A 19,189-nucleotide genomic window follows, 5' to 3' on the forward strand; every position below is an offset into this window, starting at 1 on the left:
GTCTCCATAGCTCTGATCTGGGTATTTTACTTTCACACATTTCCTCTAAGCTCTCCTGTACCGTTGGCATGGTTTATACACATTAAGAACAAGATACTATTGTTACAAAGAATTAAAATAGCAGTCTAATGATCTTGATTCACAGGCATCTGAATAGGTTTCTTAGAGCTTACTCAGTGATTGCCAATTCAACCTTAAATGCATCTCAAACATCCCGGTATTGTTTACTTTGTTTGTTTAACCTTTTCCATAAATTGTAGCATTCAACAGCTTAGTTAATGTATACATGAAAAACAAATACAATGCCTATAATACTTGATTCCATTTCTTAGATCCTGTTTCTAACTCTTGCAATCACAAATTACATTTAAAACCATCAATACCACATACCTTAGAACAGTGGTGGGCAACCTGCGGCCCATCAGGGTAATCCGCTGGTGGGCTACCATACAGTTTGTTTACATTTGCACGGCTGCCCGCAGCTCCCAGCGGCTGCAGTTCACCGTTCCCGGCTAATGGGACCTGCAGGAAGCGGTGGCCAGCACGTCCCGCCGCTGCTTCCTGCAGCTCCCATTGGTCGGGAATGGTGAACCATGGCCACTGAGTGCTGCAGGTGGCCCACCAGTGGATTACGCTGACGGGCAGTAGGTTGCCCACCACTGCCTTAGAACAAGAATTGCAGTTTTTACAATCAGGGTTTAGAATGGACGTGGTACCAATACATGGCCTACGCACACACAAACCTCACAATAACTTCCCAAAAGTTGACTAAAAATACTGAAAACAATTATTTTGTTAACAAGTACCTAACTGCATGTACTGCCTGCAGTTAGTCTGGAGCAGACCCAGATTTAGGTCTGGGCATTAGTATATAATGAACCATATGAAGATGAGTGAAAATTTCTTGCTGCCTTCAGATCCCTCCTCTAGTCACAATTTTATGACCTTAGTGGCAGAGGTGCTAAGTCAATGATACTCAGACCTCAGTACAATTGGTTAATAACATAGTAAAAGCATCCTGATTGATTAATAATTAAATCACACTGTGTTTTAATATCATGTGCTGCAAGGAGCTGCAGGAGACACATTAAAGAGCCACTTGTGGCTTCCTGAGCCTTAGTCCGAGTATCACTGTACTAAGCATCTTTAATACCTACTAAAGTAGAAGGAAGTTGCAGGGACTCAGCAGCTTTGAAAGTTAGGTGCAGTTATTGTGCATTTAGCTGCTATTCAGGTCTGGATTGGCCTGTAAAGTCAGACCTTTGGATTTACCCTCCTCACATTTACTCAGAATATGGGACTGAGAAATTGGTGGACTTTTCTGTGGAGGTGCCTATGAAATAAAAGACAACATTGTGATAACAGGGAACTAAATTAATTTATCTTCCCCCTCTCCAAGTCTTCCCCCCTCCCAGATTAAGGGGAAATAGAGTATGGTCAGAGTGCCTTTGTGCTCTGGCAATTCCTGGCTATCCAAACAGCTGCTCTGGGGCTGTTGCATCCACCTGCAAGTATGGAGACCTCAGGGCTACTCTAACCTCTAACTCCCATGAGCTCATATTACTATCCCCCAACTGCTCTTAAACAGACTAGTCACTTTTTATTATCCAAATTGTATTAAATTCAAATAGAAAAAAATAGTAAAGCCGATGAAAACAAAATTGGATCTCACCCACTGTTCCCTCTAAGCTGTGCGCGTCTGCACCCGCACACACAGATCCTAAACCCCGTACACACGGTGAAACACCGCACGCACAACAATTTGCACAGAAGAAATTTTTTGCTCACACGGCCTGTCAAGAATTAGAGGGAACATTGATCTCACCCCAATTTTAACAATTTCAGGTGTTATTCATAAGAGGCCTTTTATATTTTATTAACTATGCAAGACTTATACTGACAGTGCCCCTAAAACTTCTCCCTATTTTGCTATCAAAGTATTCAGAAGCATCTAGCTTCAAGTGAAATAGCACAACCCTAGGCAAAACCTATAGGTATTTTTAGACACATGAATCCTTTTCTTAAGGAGGACCCCAGTCTGTAGCACACAGTTCAACATTACTCATGGAATTCTCTTTTTTTATTTGATTTTGTGCCACTGAATTGGTTAAAATGCTCCTAACTGTAGACTGAGTGCATACACAGTAAACCATCTCATAATTCCAGATCAACTGGTATGCAAAATGTACCGTATGCAAAATTCAACGGATTGCTCCCACTTTATGCAGCACTAGCATGGGCAAGACAGAGTTGTGTATGGTAGTCATCTCTGTAAAAAGAAACGTTTTTCAAAAGCTTTAATCAAATTATTTTATTCTGAGGGAAACAACAAACTTTTTGGAATGACCGTTAATATTTTCCTGTACATTTTCAAACAAATGTTGCTACAGTAGAAAGTGACCAATACAGTACCTGGTGCTGTCACGCTGCACTCCGGTAGTTTAGAATAGAAGGCAGTCGATGCATTTGTCTGTGAGCTCAGTTTCAGAGTTGATTTTAAGTCATTTCATATTCGTCAGTGAAACCACCTCTGTCACAGCACAGCATTTACCATCAGTTTTAGCTGTTGCCTGGAGGGCAGTCTTCATATCTGCTCATGCGCACAGCTCTGCAGCACGGAAAGCAGGGCACTTCCCCAGTGAAGGAAAGCTTAGCCTAACCAGTACAGCACCAGAGAAGCCAAGCCAGAAAAACCTTATTACGTATCTCTGCTGCTGACAACAAGGCTCAATATGCTAAACTTCCCTAAAGTGTACCTCCTGCTGATGTTTGCACAGTGGTAACATTCATAAACACATGTGGGCCTGATCAGTGAACAGTAGGCCTTTCATTAGAGACCTAGCGAAAATGATTTCTGCTGTTCACTGGATTCCAGAAGAAGATTAAGGGGTCCCCCTTCCAGCTCAACAGCGTTCCACTGAAACTCTAATCATCCATTAACAAACAATTTCCATTAAATCATTCATCACTGCAACTCGGGCCTGGGAAAAAGAACAAATGTAACACTTTCTTTTACACTTTTAGTGAAGCAGCAATTCCGTAAAGTTTACACGAAGTGAGGGAAACTAATCTTTTTTAAACAGCTTTGAGTGACTGCAACAATGAGCAGGAATTGCAATAGACATTTTAAAAAGAAAATAAGCTTCTAATAGCAGACAGAATTTACAATATTTCTCTATAATGTCCCACTTTTGCCTTTAGAAAAGAGGGGATAATATACTGACCATTCTTTATTCTGGTTACTGGGTATCTAAAGGCACAATGGGCATTACATTTTTTAATCATGTTATTTTTAAAGGCAGTTCTGACTCTGTATTGGCCTGAGGAATACATACAAAGGGTCTGTCTTCACTGCAGAGTTAACTACACTTGCGTTACTTCTCTTGAGTTAGCATAGCTTGAGTGAAAGCAGCCATACCACAAAATAACACTTGAGCTGCTGTCCATAATGTTGCTGTTTTCAGAGCTTGTCTATATAAACCTGTAGTTTGTTACAAGCGGGGGTGTGAATCTAGCCTGCGATGCACTACTAGACACCCAGGGGTGGCCCATGCCAGCTGTCTTGGGCTTGTGGGGCTCAGGCTGCAGGTCTGTTTAATTGTGGTGTAGGTGTTCTGGCTTGGGCTGCAGCCTGAGCTCTGGGATCCTCCCACCTTGCAGGGTCCTAGATCCCGGGCGCCAGCCCAAACCCAAATGTCTACACTGCAGTTACACAGCCCCAGCCCCACAAACTGAGCCAGCGAGCATGGGCCAGTCATGGGTTTTTAATTCCAGTGTAGACATACCCTAACTGTCCATGTGGACCCAGTTGATGCACACAAACAGTTTGTTAGTGCACTTTGATCTGCCCTGCTTTGGAATGGGAGTGGATTAACATGCACTAACAAACTATTAGGGTGTATCATCAGGCTCCACATGGACAGTGTGTGGCAGGCTAGCGCAGGACAGATTCATATCCCCGTTCACCTAGACAAGCCCTCACTTGTGTGTGGCATTAAGGGCTTGTCTTTGCTGCCCCAGTTAGCTCGAGTTAGTACACTTGAGTTATTGCACTCAAGCTAGTCTAGCTTCACTAAGAGCCGCTGCACTTCAGAATAACAGAGTTGTTACACAGAGTTACACAGAGTGATTGGATTAGCTTCTGATGAGTTGCTGTAACTCAAGCAATCCCCACTGCATTCCTAGCTCCAGCATCACTCGAGTTACTGCACCCCTCCCTCTGAGAGTATGTCTTGCAGCCAGTGGCAGCCCTCGGCAGCAAGCATCAAAGCCTGGGTCAACACTCTTGGGCTCATGCTACCACACTGAAAATAGCTGTGCAGACAGTGCTTAGGCTGGAACTCAGGCCCTGGAGCCCACATCCCTCTCTAGGCTTCAGAGCCCAAGCCACAATGTCCACATAGGTATTTTTAGCGCAGTAGCATGAGCCCTGAGAGCCTGTTGATCTGGGCCGTATTATAGATGTACCCTGATGGGCCAACTCATTTGAGCTTAAAGCACCACTTAACTCAAGATGGAGATTTTTGTATGTGGACGGAAGTCGAATTGGGGTAACACTTCAGTGATCATTCTAGCTAACTGTGCTGTGAAGACACACCCTAAACCTTCTGGGTCTTGTGGTTCTTTGTGCTGCAGTGTGCTGAGGCACACTATGAATTCTATCCCACTGTACTGTGGGAGAGCCTGTCTGTCCTTTCTGGGCACACTGGGGGAATTATGGGAAAGCAACGGAAGACTATCAACACTCAAGTGGAGCTAGCCTGCATCCCAGAGTGCGGAGTGGTGGTGTTAGCAAACTGACAAGCCGGCCAACTCAAGTAAAAAGCACCACCACACCTGAGTTAAGGGCTTTAGTGTGTGGAAGGAACTCAAGGTACAGGCAACATTTGAATTAACTTAGCAGTGAAGACAAGCCCCAATGTGTTGGATCATATTAAAGAAGTTCTGTATTAAAATCACAAATGAGTTTGATTCCCCATAGTTTAAATTCCAGGGTATTACTAATTAAGAGGTCTCTTGTTTTTTGGTACTGTTTCTCTGCCACTCTGTGTGAAACTTGCAAGCTGCTAATTGTGTTAGTACATCCTAAGACAGAGTCTGTTCTCAAAGCAATACTTTGTAACAACAACTACTCACACAGAGAGAGACTCAAAGCAATACTCTGTAACAACAGAAACAGCACCCAGAGACTCCCCGCCCTTTTGTTGTATTTATCTCGCTTTGTCAACAATTGTGATTAAAATAGAGATAGAGGATGTATGTGATGGATGCTTGGTGTGGATAATAAATGAATGATCAGGGAGGTGCCAGCCTAAGAATCCAGTGTCGATCAGTGGAAGAAGGCGTCAAGTGGAAACAACCAGAGGACCCCCGGAGGGCAGACTGGAATCCACCCAACAGCCTCAAGGATGGGAGAACCAAAGAACAAGATAACATCTGGCAGCACGGAGCCATCAGGAATGTGCCATCTGCTGACTGAGTCAGCAACAGCATGATGAAGCAATTCCCATAGACTGGCATAGGAAGAAATTCCTATAAAAAATGGACTCTAGCAAGTGAGAACTTTGGGGTCTGATTCTGCAAACCAACTTCCAGGAGCATCAGATGAGCATCTGACAAGGCCCTGCTCCCTCCTTGTGTCCAGGCCACCTGGCCAGTGGCCTGGCTTAAGCAACTCTAAGGCTGGTGTGATATGATATGATATGATAACAACCTTGCAGAACCTGTGCGTGTGTGTGTATGAATGAATGTGAATAAATATGAAATTGAATGGAATGTTATAGCTATAACTAATCGCTTACTATGATTCTTTCTGTATTGACAATAAATGTGGCATTTTACCTTTTCCCCTTTAATAAGATCCTGCTGGTTTTTATTTTATTGGTATAACAAATGCACAATCCATTCTGTGTTCCCCTGAGGAAGGGTGGCCCATGCCACCACCGATGCAGGGCCGTGCATAAATGACACAATTTAGCCATTTGTTTATGTAACCCTTCTGCAAGGGGAAGTTAGCAGCAACAAGGGCCAGCATCCTGCCAGAGATCCCGCCCCAGGACCCAACCACAGGGAATCCTGACCCACAAGATACACAGCAGGCTGACCACGCAGACTTTGAGTCTGCACCAGACGAGGTCAAAGACCATGAGGGCCAGCAGCCGATGGTGAGGGCTGCCACTCTGTGGCAGACTGCCTGGACCGAGAAGCTACAAGCAGCAGCTTCCTTTGATGACTTCGACGCCCTCGTAGATAGGCTCACCCAAGAACTGTCTGCGGAAATCGCTCCCAGGAGAAGTTTGAACCAGGAGAACGCCCCGCCTGCCCACAGAAAGCCTGCTCTAAACCACAACACCATCACTGGGGAGCCAGAAGTAGAGATGCCAGCCACCGCTACGATCCGGCCGTGGCTTCAAGGATCCAAAAGCTGTACTGGGCAAACTGCTCCAAGGCCATGAGGAAGATCCTAGATGGGCTCTTGCCCTACTGCACGATCCCATTGGAGCATCTCTACAGCTACTTCAAGGATATATTAGACTGCGTAGCCCAGAATGACGTGCAGCACCCAGAGCGCCTCCACCCCCTGCCCCGTGTCGACGAAGCGGGCGCCCTGGAAACTGACCATACGCCCAAGGAAATGGTGGCCAGACTCTCAAAAACAAAAAACACCGCTCCCGGGAAAGACAGCATCCGCTACAGCCTCCTGAAAAAGTGAGATCCCGGCTGCCTGGTCCTCGCCACGCTCTTCAACCAGTGCAAGCGATTCCGCCGGACTCCCAGCTCCTGGAAGAAGGCCATGATGGTTCTCGTGTACAAGAGGGGCCAGCGGGATGACCCCAGCAACTGGAGGCCCATCTCCCTCTGCTCCACGATGTACAAGCTCTATGCCAGCCGCCTGGCGTCGAGGATCATGGAGTGGTCGGTGCGTGGGGGGGCCATCAGCTCCACCCAGAAAGGCTTCATGTCCTGCGAGGGCTGCTATGAACACAACTTTGTCCTCCAAACCATGATTGAAATGGCCAGAAGGGCGCGGAGGCAGTGCACAGTAGCGTGGCTTGACCTGGCTAATGCCTTTGGGTCCATGCCCCACCACCACATCTTTGCCACGTCTCCAGGAGTTTGGGATGCCAGAGAACTTCCTTCGTGTGATCCGAGAGGTGTACGAGGGATGCAGCACCACCATTTGCTCGGTCGAAGGGGAGACCGCCGAGATCCCGATCCGGAGCGGAGTTAAGCAGGGCTGTCCCCTCAGCCCCATCATCTTTAACCTTGTCATAGAGCCATTGTTGCGAGCGATCTCCAATGGCACAGACGGCTTCAACCTCCACGGTGAGAGGATGAGCGTCCTGGCTTACACGGATGACCTGGTCCTGACTGCGGACGACCCAGAGAACCTCCAAGTATGCTAGATGCCACCAGTCGAGTTGCCAACTGGATGGGGCTCCGCTTCAATGCAAAGAAGTGCGCAACTGTCCACATCGATGGCAGCAAAAGGGACTTGGTGCACGTTCCAGATCCAGGGCGATCCCATCATCCCCCTGGCAGAGGGGCAGGTGTACCAGCACCTCGGCATGCTGATGGGTTTCCGTGTCCGGCAGACACCCGAGGACACCATCCAGGAGATCTTGCAGGATGCCGCCAAGATCGACGCCTCCCTGCTAGCACAGTGGCAGAAGATAAACGCCCTGAACACCTTCCTGATCCCCCGCATCTCATTCGTCATAAGGGGATCCGCCGTGGCGAAGGTACCCCTCAACAAGGCAGAAAAGATCGTCCGGCAGCTGGTGAAGAAGTGGCTGTTCCTTCCCCAGAGAGCCAGCAACGAGCTGGTCTACATCGCCCACAGGCATGGTGGTGCCAACGTCCCCCGCCTGGGCGACCTGTGTGACATTGCGGTGATCACCCACACCTTCCGCCTCCTGATGTGTCCCAACTCCATGGTAAGGAACATCGTGGCAAACGCCCTCCATGACGCAACAAAGAGGTGGATCGACAGAGCCCCCTCCAGCCAAGACATCACCACCTTCCTGAGCGGTTCCCTGGATGGCGAATTTGGATGGGACGGGCGCGACATCGCTTCACTGTAGTCCTGTGCTCGCAATGCCATGTGTTGCCTGGGGAAGCACATCGGCTGCCACTGGGAGTGGTGCGAGGCGTGCCAGGAGCTGGGAGTCCTGGTGTCGCAGATCAGGTCCAACGACAACACCATCATCACCTCGAGCGCCAAGGGCATGCTGGAGAGGACCCTGAAGGCAGCCATCCACTCACTGTACATGGAAACCCTGACCCCAACGAGCGTGTGCTGTGGACCTGTGGGATCAGTCGATGCTACGCATGGCTCATGCGGCGCCTCATGGTCTCGGACACCATCCGATGGTCCAGGGACATCTACATCGAACACATCACCGGCCACCCGACAGTACCAGGAGGTGTGAGCCGGTACGACATCGTGCATCAACTATGGGAAAGGGACTGAGAGACTTTTTCCATTGGACAATATGAACTGGAACAATAAACTCACTGAACATTAAATCCCACCAAATGAGGGTAAATCCATCCTCATCATCGTATCCATTCATTATACTCCACACCTGAACATAGCCATTATATGAACATACCCCCATATCTCAATGTCTGTACTTTGTCCCATTAACCTTTGTCCCATTAACCACCCCCAATCAGGGAGATTGCAGATTATGTATTCCTTACGCCACTCATTCCTAAACCGAATTTCGCACCCCTTGATAATCTGTACCTTATTCCCTGATAACCAGGAACTTCTATGCTTAAACTCTGTATCGTTTTCTTTTTACTTCAACATCATCTTAATGAAATTATTAAATCTAAGGATTCCTTTTATCACTCCAACACAAGGCTGGCTCAAGACCTCATCCAGTAATCTGGGAAAATTTAACACCACCCCCGGGCGCCACTGTGAAGCAATACTTGCAAGCACGGAGCCTGAATAACAAAAACAAAAAAAACAACAACACACCCCTTGTATTAAAAGGGAAAAGAAACCCAGCATTAGTTTGGGAAAACACCACAACCACCTTTCCCCCTCCCTACCCACCCCCCATAGCCCCTTGGAAACCGCAGTTCAAAAAACCCTTCAATTCAGCCAATGAGGGCCAAGGCCTCTGAAGGGGGAAACTGCTTCCACTCTGACTGCCATAGGGTCAGCCATGCCCTGTGTCCGCTCTGGGCCTTTCTTCGTACAAGTTGGAAAACTTCCTGCAGACTCTGTCTCCATACCCCCAGGGTCAGGTTTGTTACAGTTGGGTTCTCACAATATTTAATTCTGGGCACCACCAGCCAGCGCTTTACAGTTTGATAGCCACTGCAATCACTCATTTTGTTACACTCATCCAATCATACCTACGTGTGCCACGTTCTCAGTCTTGTATTTGGATTTTTATTTATTAAAAAAACAAACACTCCTGTTTCTTTCTGAATTGATGATCTAGACCTGAACCTGAGAAAAGGATGAGAAGATAGAAAATCCGTTAAAATACACCCCTTTTCTTGTTATTCTCTTCTACTGGCTCTCCCATTCCCACTCATTCCCTTTTCATATGCTTTTCCACAGCTTGTTTTAAGCTAGTGGTGTTGGCTATGTAGAACCACAGGATATGACTACCATCTTATTTCCTAAATGTTTTACTAAATTTAGAGTCTAGTGAAAAACCTAGTGCATGTCTATAATTTTAGCATAGAATTTCCTCAGCTTTTAAAAGCACATACTCTCCACTGGCACAGAGAGGGAGACCTTGAAAGGTTTATCAATGATCCCTGAATGGACAATAAACCCCACAAGTTAAAAACTTCCACAGCATAAGCGAACAACCAGATTTATATATACACAGTTTACTAAGCAGTAATTTGTACACATGCGTAGTCAAATTGTTAAAAAACCTCCTGCTTTTAAGGGACATGAACATTTGTAGTACAGAACAATAAAACTTCCACTGGCAAAAGACATTCATTTATTCACTCCAAAGTCAGCTAATGCAATTCAGCCAGTGCTAACCTCATGAAACACCGACCAGTGGAAAAGTAGTAAAATCTTCTCAAATGAACTCTGATAATACCCCAAGCAGGTATTACACTGTGAAATGCTGGCTACCATAAAATTCTTCTGGAACATGAATAAATTCTAATTATCAGTGAGCCTTTAGAACAAATTCTGTTCTTATACACACCCCCTCATTTAAAAATCATATGCAAAAAAAGATCATTAATGGGTGGGTCAGCTTTAAAGGTATACAACCAAACAATGAGAAAGTTACTTTCAATTTGGCCTTTGCTCTCTAGAGCAAAACTTAAATTTAAGAGTACATCTGTTTTTCCTCAAGGATGGGATTTTCAAAAGTTCTCAGCATTGGCTTAATTCTGCTCCCACGCAAGTCAATGATAAAACTCACAGTAACTTCAATGGGAGCAGAACTAGGGCAACACTGAATGTTTCAGAAAATCCCATCCAGAATCCAGCTCAGGATGAATCAGAACACTTAGTTCTGAATCTCTCAAAATATATATCTCCAAAAACACAGGCATTTTGCTTAGCCTCAGTTTTTCCATCAGTAAAATGGGGGAAGCGATATAAACCCACCTTTGTAAGGTACTGGAAAAAAATGTTTTAAGCATCAAGTACACTGCATATTTTAACTGGTGATTCTAATATGGTGAAGACCAGGGTCCCTCTAGTGGCCAATTTAATATCTGAAAGCTTATATGTCAGAATAAAAGTTAGAGTCATCCATCCTGCCTCGAATCTTGTTTAGTTGTTTACTCTTGTGCAAAGAGAGGGAAGTGGGTCTAAAATACTAACCATCTTGATTTCACTAACATTTCAGAGGAATAATGATTACACAAGATACAGGACAGCACACAATGAAGCCAAACATCTCTCCATAGTCTAGTGCAGTAGTTTTCAACCTATTAACCATTGTGGGCTGCATACCTGGGCCATAGGTTGAGAACCACAGCACACCCCGCAACTCTCCCCACCCACACTGCTATGCCCAGCTTTCCAGCCAAGAGACCTCTCCACAGAGTGGGGCAAGGAACAGAACCCTGGTGGCGGGGCCGGGTGGCAGGGACCCTGGACTCCAGTGTGCGGGGCCAGGCAGTAGCCCCAACCCGACCCTGCCACCAACGCTGACCTCGACCCCTGCTGTGTGGGGTCGTGAGGCAGCCCTGATCCCGGACCCTACTGCCGGGGGCAGGAGCCCTGACCCTGGATCCTGCCATGCAGGGCTGTGTGGCACCCCTGACCCTGATCCCTCCTGTACGGAACCATGTGGCAGGCCCGACCCCGATCCCTGCTGTGGGGGCCAGGCAGCAGCCTCGACCCTGATCCCTGCTGTGCAGGACTGGGTGGCAGCCCTGACCCTGACCCCGACCCCCACTGTGCAGGGCTGCACAGCAGCCCTGACCCTGGACACTACCATGCGGGGCTGTGTGGCAGACCGGACCCCAGACACAGCCAGACCCCGGACCCTGTTGTGCGGGGCTGGGCGGTAGCTCTGACCCTGACCCCAACCCCCACTGTGTGAGGCTGGGCAGCAGCCCCGACCCCAGACCGTGCTATGCTGAGTCAACAATGCAATGCTGTTGCAAACAAAACAAAAAACCAACAATCACAAATGCAATTTTGGGTTGCATTAACAGAGGCCTAACATGAAAGTTATGGGAGGTGATAGTACCACTCTGCTTGGTGCTCGTTAGGCCTCAGCTGGAGTACTGTCCAATTTTGGTCACCACTGTATAGAAAGGATGTAGAGAAACTGGAAAGAATCCAGAGGTGAGCGACAAAGATGATCAAAGGGATGTGCAAACCATATGAAGAAAGGCTGAAGGAAAGGGGTATGTTTAGTTTGGAAAAGAGGCAATAGAGGGGGACATGATGGCAGTCTTCAAATACTTGAAAGGTTTCCATCAAAGATGGAGAAAATTGTTCTCTCTTGCCACAGAGGGCAGGATAAGAGGCAAGGGGTTCAAACTACAGCATAGCACATTTAGATTTAATCTCAGGAAAAAACTTCCTAACTGTAAGAACAGTAGGACAATGGGACACACTGCCTTGGGAAGTTGTGGAAGCTCCTTCACTGGGGGTTTTCAAAAGGCGGCTGGGTAGCCATCTGTCTTAGGTGGTTGGATGGTTTAGACACAACAAATTCTGCATCTTGGCAGGGGTTAGACTACATGACCCTTGTGGTCCCTTCTAATCAGATGGTTCTATAATAATTATTTTCCTAGGCAAGTAACAAAGGGGAAAAATCTGACAGTAAAGCATTTACTATGGAATTATCAGTGGTAGGAGGAGTTAGGCAGCTAATTTATCTTAACACCAGTGAAAATCATGAAAGTATTGATACTGCAATAATAATCACTGAAGTTACACTGAGTAAAACTGGTTTATTCCAACTCTTAATAGCAGAGAGTCTCCTGCTTCTCACCTTCAGTCTAACTCTCATAGTGACTCCTAAGACTTCCCCTTTTCTTTTCATCATTCATGTCATCTTCCCTTATTGATTTAGGCACCTCTCCACTTTAGAATCAGAGTCATCAGTGCCCATACCAGTGCTGCACAATGGAGTTCTCGGGAACCATTTAAAATATATAACATATACAAAGAGCCAAGTTAGAAGAGTCAGTTGTGGAGATATTTCACATCATTTAAAAATACTATGCTTAATCACATTAAAAGCTTTGTAATCCTAACAGTGAAAAGGAAATAAGTTTCAGTCCTAAGTGACCTTTACTCAGGATTTCATTTATGTACACTTGTGTTCATTCTTATGATATATGCCGTTCATGTCAAGGCATAAAAACCTAACTGCTCCTACCCGATAATTGCAAGAACTTTCCTATCTTGATAATGTAGCACTAATTATTTCACTTGCATTGGCAATCTTATTTCTCTTTTGTTTTAAAGTTAGTCAGAACTTCCTTACAAATCCAAATGGGGCAGAGGGGGGGACCTGTAGTTGATGGCATAGGACATTCAGAAAAATTTATGAGGGAATGTTTCAGCCACGGAGAAAACAGAAGGGGCTTACATAGATGCTAAGGATAACATTCTTGGAAAAACTAGCTAGGAGCATAATGTGAGAGTGGATGTGTTCAGTAAAATCCACCTAAATGAGCAGAGATTTCTGTAAACATGTTCTATAATCTTCCTCCCAGCCTGGGAAAGAGGAGAAAAGGACCTGCTGCAACTGCCTCCTAGGTTTGAGAGGAGGGTAAAGAACCCCAGGAGAGGCAGAGGTGTGCTGAGGGGCAGATGTGTGTCAGGGTGGAGCAGAGATTTAATTATAATTTTGGGGTTGAGGGAGAAGCTGGAAGCTCCACACCATCAGGCAGACAGCAAGAGCTCCCGCAGCCAAGTTCAAAGTCACCTTAGTCTATGGCATTTGGGAGCGTTGGTGACACTAATTGTCACACACACCGGGGGGAGGGGGCAGAGGGAAGAGAGCAGGAGTGGGGGAGGGGGTTGGTTCAAAAATCCAAAGGCTGACCAAAAACATAATATAATATAGTTTTGTTTTTAAAAAAAGTCATAAATTTTGGTAATCTGACTCGTTGGTTTTGAACTTTTGAGGTTGGCAGTACCTGAGTTGAGTTCTTGAATAGCTTCTGACAGTCGGCTGCTTCAATTGCACCAGTAGCTAGGCTCCAGTGCCTCCCACACTCCCTGGCTGCACGTAATAGTCCTTTACATGGACACTAGCCCCTTCTTGTGGGTCCAATACCCAGTCAGAAGCTTTGGTTACACAGGTATCTGCTAGAATTCCATTCTACTGCAGGAACAATGAGCAGGCTCAGTCTGTTTTGACAGCGGAACTCCCACCTGTGGATAATAACACAAGAAAAATATGCAGATGTGGATGCCTGTATTCTAAGTTATTCTGGTTTGAAATAAAGATATCACAATGTAGTAAAGCTACCTGGACTAAAAAAAACAAAAAACAAAAAACCTTTACATTTATAAGAAGACAATTTGAGGATTAACTAAGACTTCTCATAAATCTAAACAGAAGCACAGGTTACAAGAGCACATCAAATATTTCTCAGACTAGTCTACCATGTCTGTCCACCGTATCTAGTGCATTTTATCTGCAACAGCCTTCCTCAGGCTCTTATCCTGCTAAGAGCCTGAGCTACCCCCCCCACCTCGAGTTCTTTTCAGACTCCTCTCTGCTCAGCCTTCTGACTGCAGACCCCTGCCTCCCCATTCTCTTCTGCTTCCCCACAAGTTCTGCACAGATGTAAACCCAGTTACAGTGTCTCCCATCACAGCCTGCTTTACATGTGGCTCTCTGGCCTTCTCAGCACTTTCCCTTGCAGCAGCCACATGCCAAGCCTGGAGCACCACAGGGAAGCTGGCTGTATTTTTTCCTCGCAGAGAAAGGTTACTTCTGCGTCAGAATCTTTCATTCAGTTTCTACCCCTGCCCCTTATTAGGCAGGACAGGGGGATCTCTACATGTCCACCTTGGAGGGTCATCATAGGTTAGCGGGGAGGGGATGGGACTGGTGGGTTGTTGCTTAGCCAGTTTGTCGCAGTATTATTATTTGCAGTCCATCCAAAGTTGTACTAGACCCATTGCATATAGCTTAACATGATTCTGGCCCAAAGAGTTTAGAATTGAGGATTTGGATATAACACAGAAAGTAAGGGAGAAAACACGAGAATGAAAGAGATAGGGACAGCGTTACATAAATGTGATCATGTGGTGACTCAGCCAGTTAGAATCATAGAATATCAGGGTTGGAAGGGACCCCAGAAGGTCATCTAGTCCAACCCCCTGCTCGAAGCAGGACCAATTCCCAGTTAAATCATCCCAGCCAGGGCTTTGTCAAGCCTGACCTTAAAAACCTCTAAGGAAGGAGATTCTACCACCTCCCTAGGTAACGCATTCCAGTGTTTCACCACACTCATAGTGAAAAAGTTTTTCCTAATATCCAATCTAAACCTCCCCCACTGCAACTTGAGACCATTACTCCTCGTTCTGTCATCTGCTACCATTGAGAACAATCTAGAGCCATCCTCTTTGGAACCCCCTTTCAGGTAGTTGAAAGCAGCTATCAAATCCCCCCTCATTCTTCTCTTCTGCAGACTAAACAATCCCAGCTCCCTCAGCCTCTCCTCATAAGTCATGTGTTCTAGACCCCTAATCATTTTTGTTGCCCTTCGCTGGACTCTCTCCAATTTATCCACATCCTTCTTGTAGTGTGGGGCCCAAAACTGGACACAGTACTCCAGATGAGGCCTCACCAATGTCGAATAGAGGGGAACGATCACGTCCCTCGATCTGCTCGCTATGCCCCTACTTATACATCCCAAAATGCCACTGGCCTTCTTGGCAACAAGGGCACACTGCTGACTCATATCCAGCTTCTCATCCACTGTCACCCCTAGGTCCTTTTCTGCAGAACTGCTGCCTAGCCATTCGGCCCCTAGTCTGTAGCGGTGCACTGGATTCTTCCGTCCTAAGTGTTCCTGAACACTTTGTGCACAGTACAATTCCTGTTTAACATAAACGTTAATTACTTCACCTCTTGGAGGTTTCATGCTATTCTATTTAATCTGCTGCCTTTAGTAGCTGTATTTTTAATCCTATTTGCACTGCAGAACCAACATAGCTGAGAACAGAGCCCATCTCACTCTCCGTCTTTTACAGTGGAGTGAGTGGAAGTTTACGGCATATATATACAAAAACACATGCATGCTCGGACACACACACACACACCCCCTTTAAAGTGTCTATCCTATTTCATGCATGGAAAATACAAAAAAAAAAGAAAGAAAAAAAGAAGTGGGAGTTCTGCAGGCAGTTGAAGTTAAAATTACACAGACAAATTCAAACTGCCAAACCCAACTAGTTTTTGTAGGGCATATAATCAATAAAGAAGGAGTGAAGACAGATCCAGAAGAATTCAAAGCAACAGCAGGATTTCCCCTTCTTAAAAATATATCAGAATCAAAGCAGATTCTTGGTGTGACCATTTCTGGAGGCAAAATCTGTACTCAGAATGCAGATTCTTTAAAACTACTTAAATCAGCCTCTTTGTGGGTCTGGGATAAAGTACATTAGCATGTGTTTGAAGTGCTAAAGCACTTATTGACCTTATCCCCAATATGTGTTTCCAAGACTACAGCTGTTTCTGCAGATACCAGTAGCTATGGTCTCAGTGGGGTGCAACTCCAGCTACATGGGGGTGATTGAAAGCCCACAGCATATTGCTTTAGACAGCTTACAGATTCTGAGACCAAATATGTTCATATAGAGAAAGGAAGAGACTATCTGGTAAGCATATGAGTATACAAGAATTTCACAAAATATTTGCATCCTCTTGATAATTATACGGTGTGACAGTCCACAAGCCACTGGTACCACTAAACAATGGAAAAGAGCTAGATAAGAGACTCAGATGCCAAAGACTATTCGTATGTCTAAGATTTAAATATGTTCTTAGTGATAAACACATACCTTATTAAGGGGCCTAGAGACTACCCTAATCCCTAGGGCAATATAAGATCCCATATGGGCTTGGTTTGGGGTTGCCTGCCAGTCTCACCACAGAAGCTAGAACTGATTAAAATGGTCATCAGTGTTGATATACAGCTGAAAGCTATGTCAAAAGTTATTTGAAATGGGTGGCCTAAAGACTTTGACATCCCGTACCCAAGTCATTAATACTATCCACTGAAGGAGGACTTATTTTCACCTATAAACAAATGTACCATAGCCCCACGGCCACTGAGGCATGCTGTCATCTGGGCCCCACAAAAAGTTGGGAGAGATCCTAAACAATGTTGTGGTAGCCAGTCATAGTGCAGGACAAAAAACACAAGATAGAAATGTATAAGACAGGCAGAACTCAGAGGACACAATTAAAAGAACTACGTACCACACTCACACATTTACATTAAAATCCTTGGAAAACAGTAGCCTAAAAGCTATGTTCAATATTTCAGTGGAAATACTCAGTGATGACAACAAGCTACACTTCATGAGTTCAGAATTCAGAGCCCTGGGATGCAGTTTAATTCTTGTCACTCAAAGAAATGGATAGGCAGAAAGGGCAACATGGACCTGCAAACTATAAAACCTAAAAAATCATTCTAGCCAGATTAAAGGCCTTGATCTATTCTTTTCCCACAAGTAATTACTGATTGAGTTCCCATCTTGATGGTTTAAGGGTGTCTGATTTTCAAAAATTGTTGAGCACCCAAATTTTAAAAATAGGGCTCCTTAGGTACGCCAAATCACTGGTGATATGCCAATCTTGCCCCTTTGTCTATAGTACTTTTTCACAATTTGTCAAGCATCAGTGCAGCTCCCCGGGCAATAGCAACGGTAGAAGTGCTAGTGTAGATTGAGTGCCTGTGTTTCCATCCCCGTAACCCCACTCCAAGGCCAATGGTGGGAAAAGTGTTGAAAATTTTCCATATAGACACAGACAAAACAAGCACAATTTTAACAGTCTACACAGAACTTATTAGGAAGTCTAAGTATTGCTCTGTCAATCTCATTCTCAGTCTCTCTGTTCATGTACATACTGTACCTTTTCTGACCCCAGAGGGAAAAAACATCTGCTGCTTTTGGTGAGATATGTAGCCAGAATTTTTAAAGTAGAATACCATATTGAAATTCTTTTGGAATTCTCACTTGCTTGTACATCATGCTGTGGGCTGGGGAATACACTATGGAATCTGTAGCTTTATAAAAATTGTTAAGTACCGTAGCTCTTGTGTCTCTCATTTCACTATGTTCAAAGAGCTCTCTGGGCTCTCTCTCAAGGTTAATGACCTGTCAGTTCATGAAATTTCAGATTTAATTCTTTCCCCCACAGTGAGGACATCAGATTTTAATGTCTGATTTCCCCCCTTTGTGAGGTTTTTATTAAATAAAGTAGATCTGTTTTCTTAAATGTAAATTGAGTTGAACTCTGTTGCTATCTCCACTGTGGGAAATAATCACTGCTTTAGGATAAGACCCAACATGTAATATGAAGATTCATATCTTCTACCCCCTCAAAATATATACATACTAAGGCACAAGAAAATATCTCAAAAATTCACACATTGTCTCTTTCAGCTTTCACTTATTATGAGAGCCTAAGTAGTAACTTCATAGTTATGGTTGTGTTGAGATTTGCACCTGAAACAGAACTAAAAATGTTTTGTTTCACACTTTAATTATTGAATGTAGTCTCGAAACTTGGCATAGTAACTGAATTTTCCTCGTAAGTTTTAAAGAAAAATATGTACTGACTTTAGCAGAGAAAATACATTTGAAATTTTGCTCTGATGGCCAGTTATTTTAGTCTAACTGGGGAAAGAACCAGAGATCCCTACACATTCCAAACTTCACACATCCACACACCACAACCCAGACATTTTTGGAACGTTACAGTTAACCACATAAAGCAAGAGTTTCCCTCTTGCCCTTCATAACCTAACTGATCACTAGGAAGAAAAGCGGATGGAACTGCTCAGAACCATCAATTCCTTCCCTTTCCCAATGTTAAGAGGACAGCTTGTCTCTGTACTGGAGCTACAAACTCTTAATCTCTAGCAACATGGGCTACAACTCTCCCCCTTTCAGTGCCCACTCCTATCCTGTTCTAGTCCTGGATAATAAGGACAGTGGAGGAAGACGGGAGTTGAAGCCCAAATTCTCAGAGACCTGGGATGAAATCTTCCCCCCACCCCCCATTGAAGTAATGGAAGTTTTGCCATTGACTTTACTGAGGTCAGAATTTCACCACTGGAGTTTGCAGCTGTGCTACAGAGGCAACTGCTTCCTCTGACAAGCCACCAGCATTCAACAGAGGGCAGCCCTGGTCTTAGGGCATAGATGAGCGGAATGTAGATGGGATGTTGAATGACTTTCCTACTGATCTCCTGGCTTTTGAGCGTATGCACCAGCGAGCTTTGCACCTAGCACCCCCAAACCTAAATGAAGTTTCTTGTGGGGGAGTTATAAAGCATTTGGGAGAGTTCCTTTACGTTTATTATTATAAAAAATGACAATTAAAAACAGGCTGTCGTAGTGGAAGCAGTGTTAGAAGCCGCAAGTAGGCAAATATTAATTGTGCCAATAGATACGAAGTGTTTAGATAATTTGTTTAAAATGTAGAGTGTGTTTGAATAAATATTTAATATTACCCAAGACCAT

Source organism: Eretmochelys imbricata, chromosome 1 (assembly GCF_965152235.1).
Source record: "Eretmochelys imbricata isolate rEreImb1 chromosome 1, rEreImb1.hap1, whole genome shotgun sequence".
Classification (NCBI taxonomy): domain Eukaryota; kingdom Metazoa; phylum Chordata; order Testudines; family Cheloniidae; genus Eretmochelys; species Eretmochelys imbricata.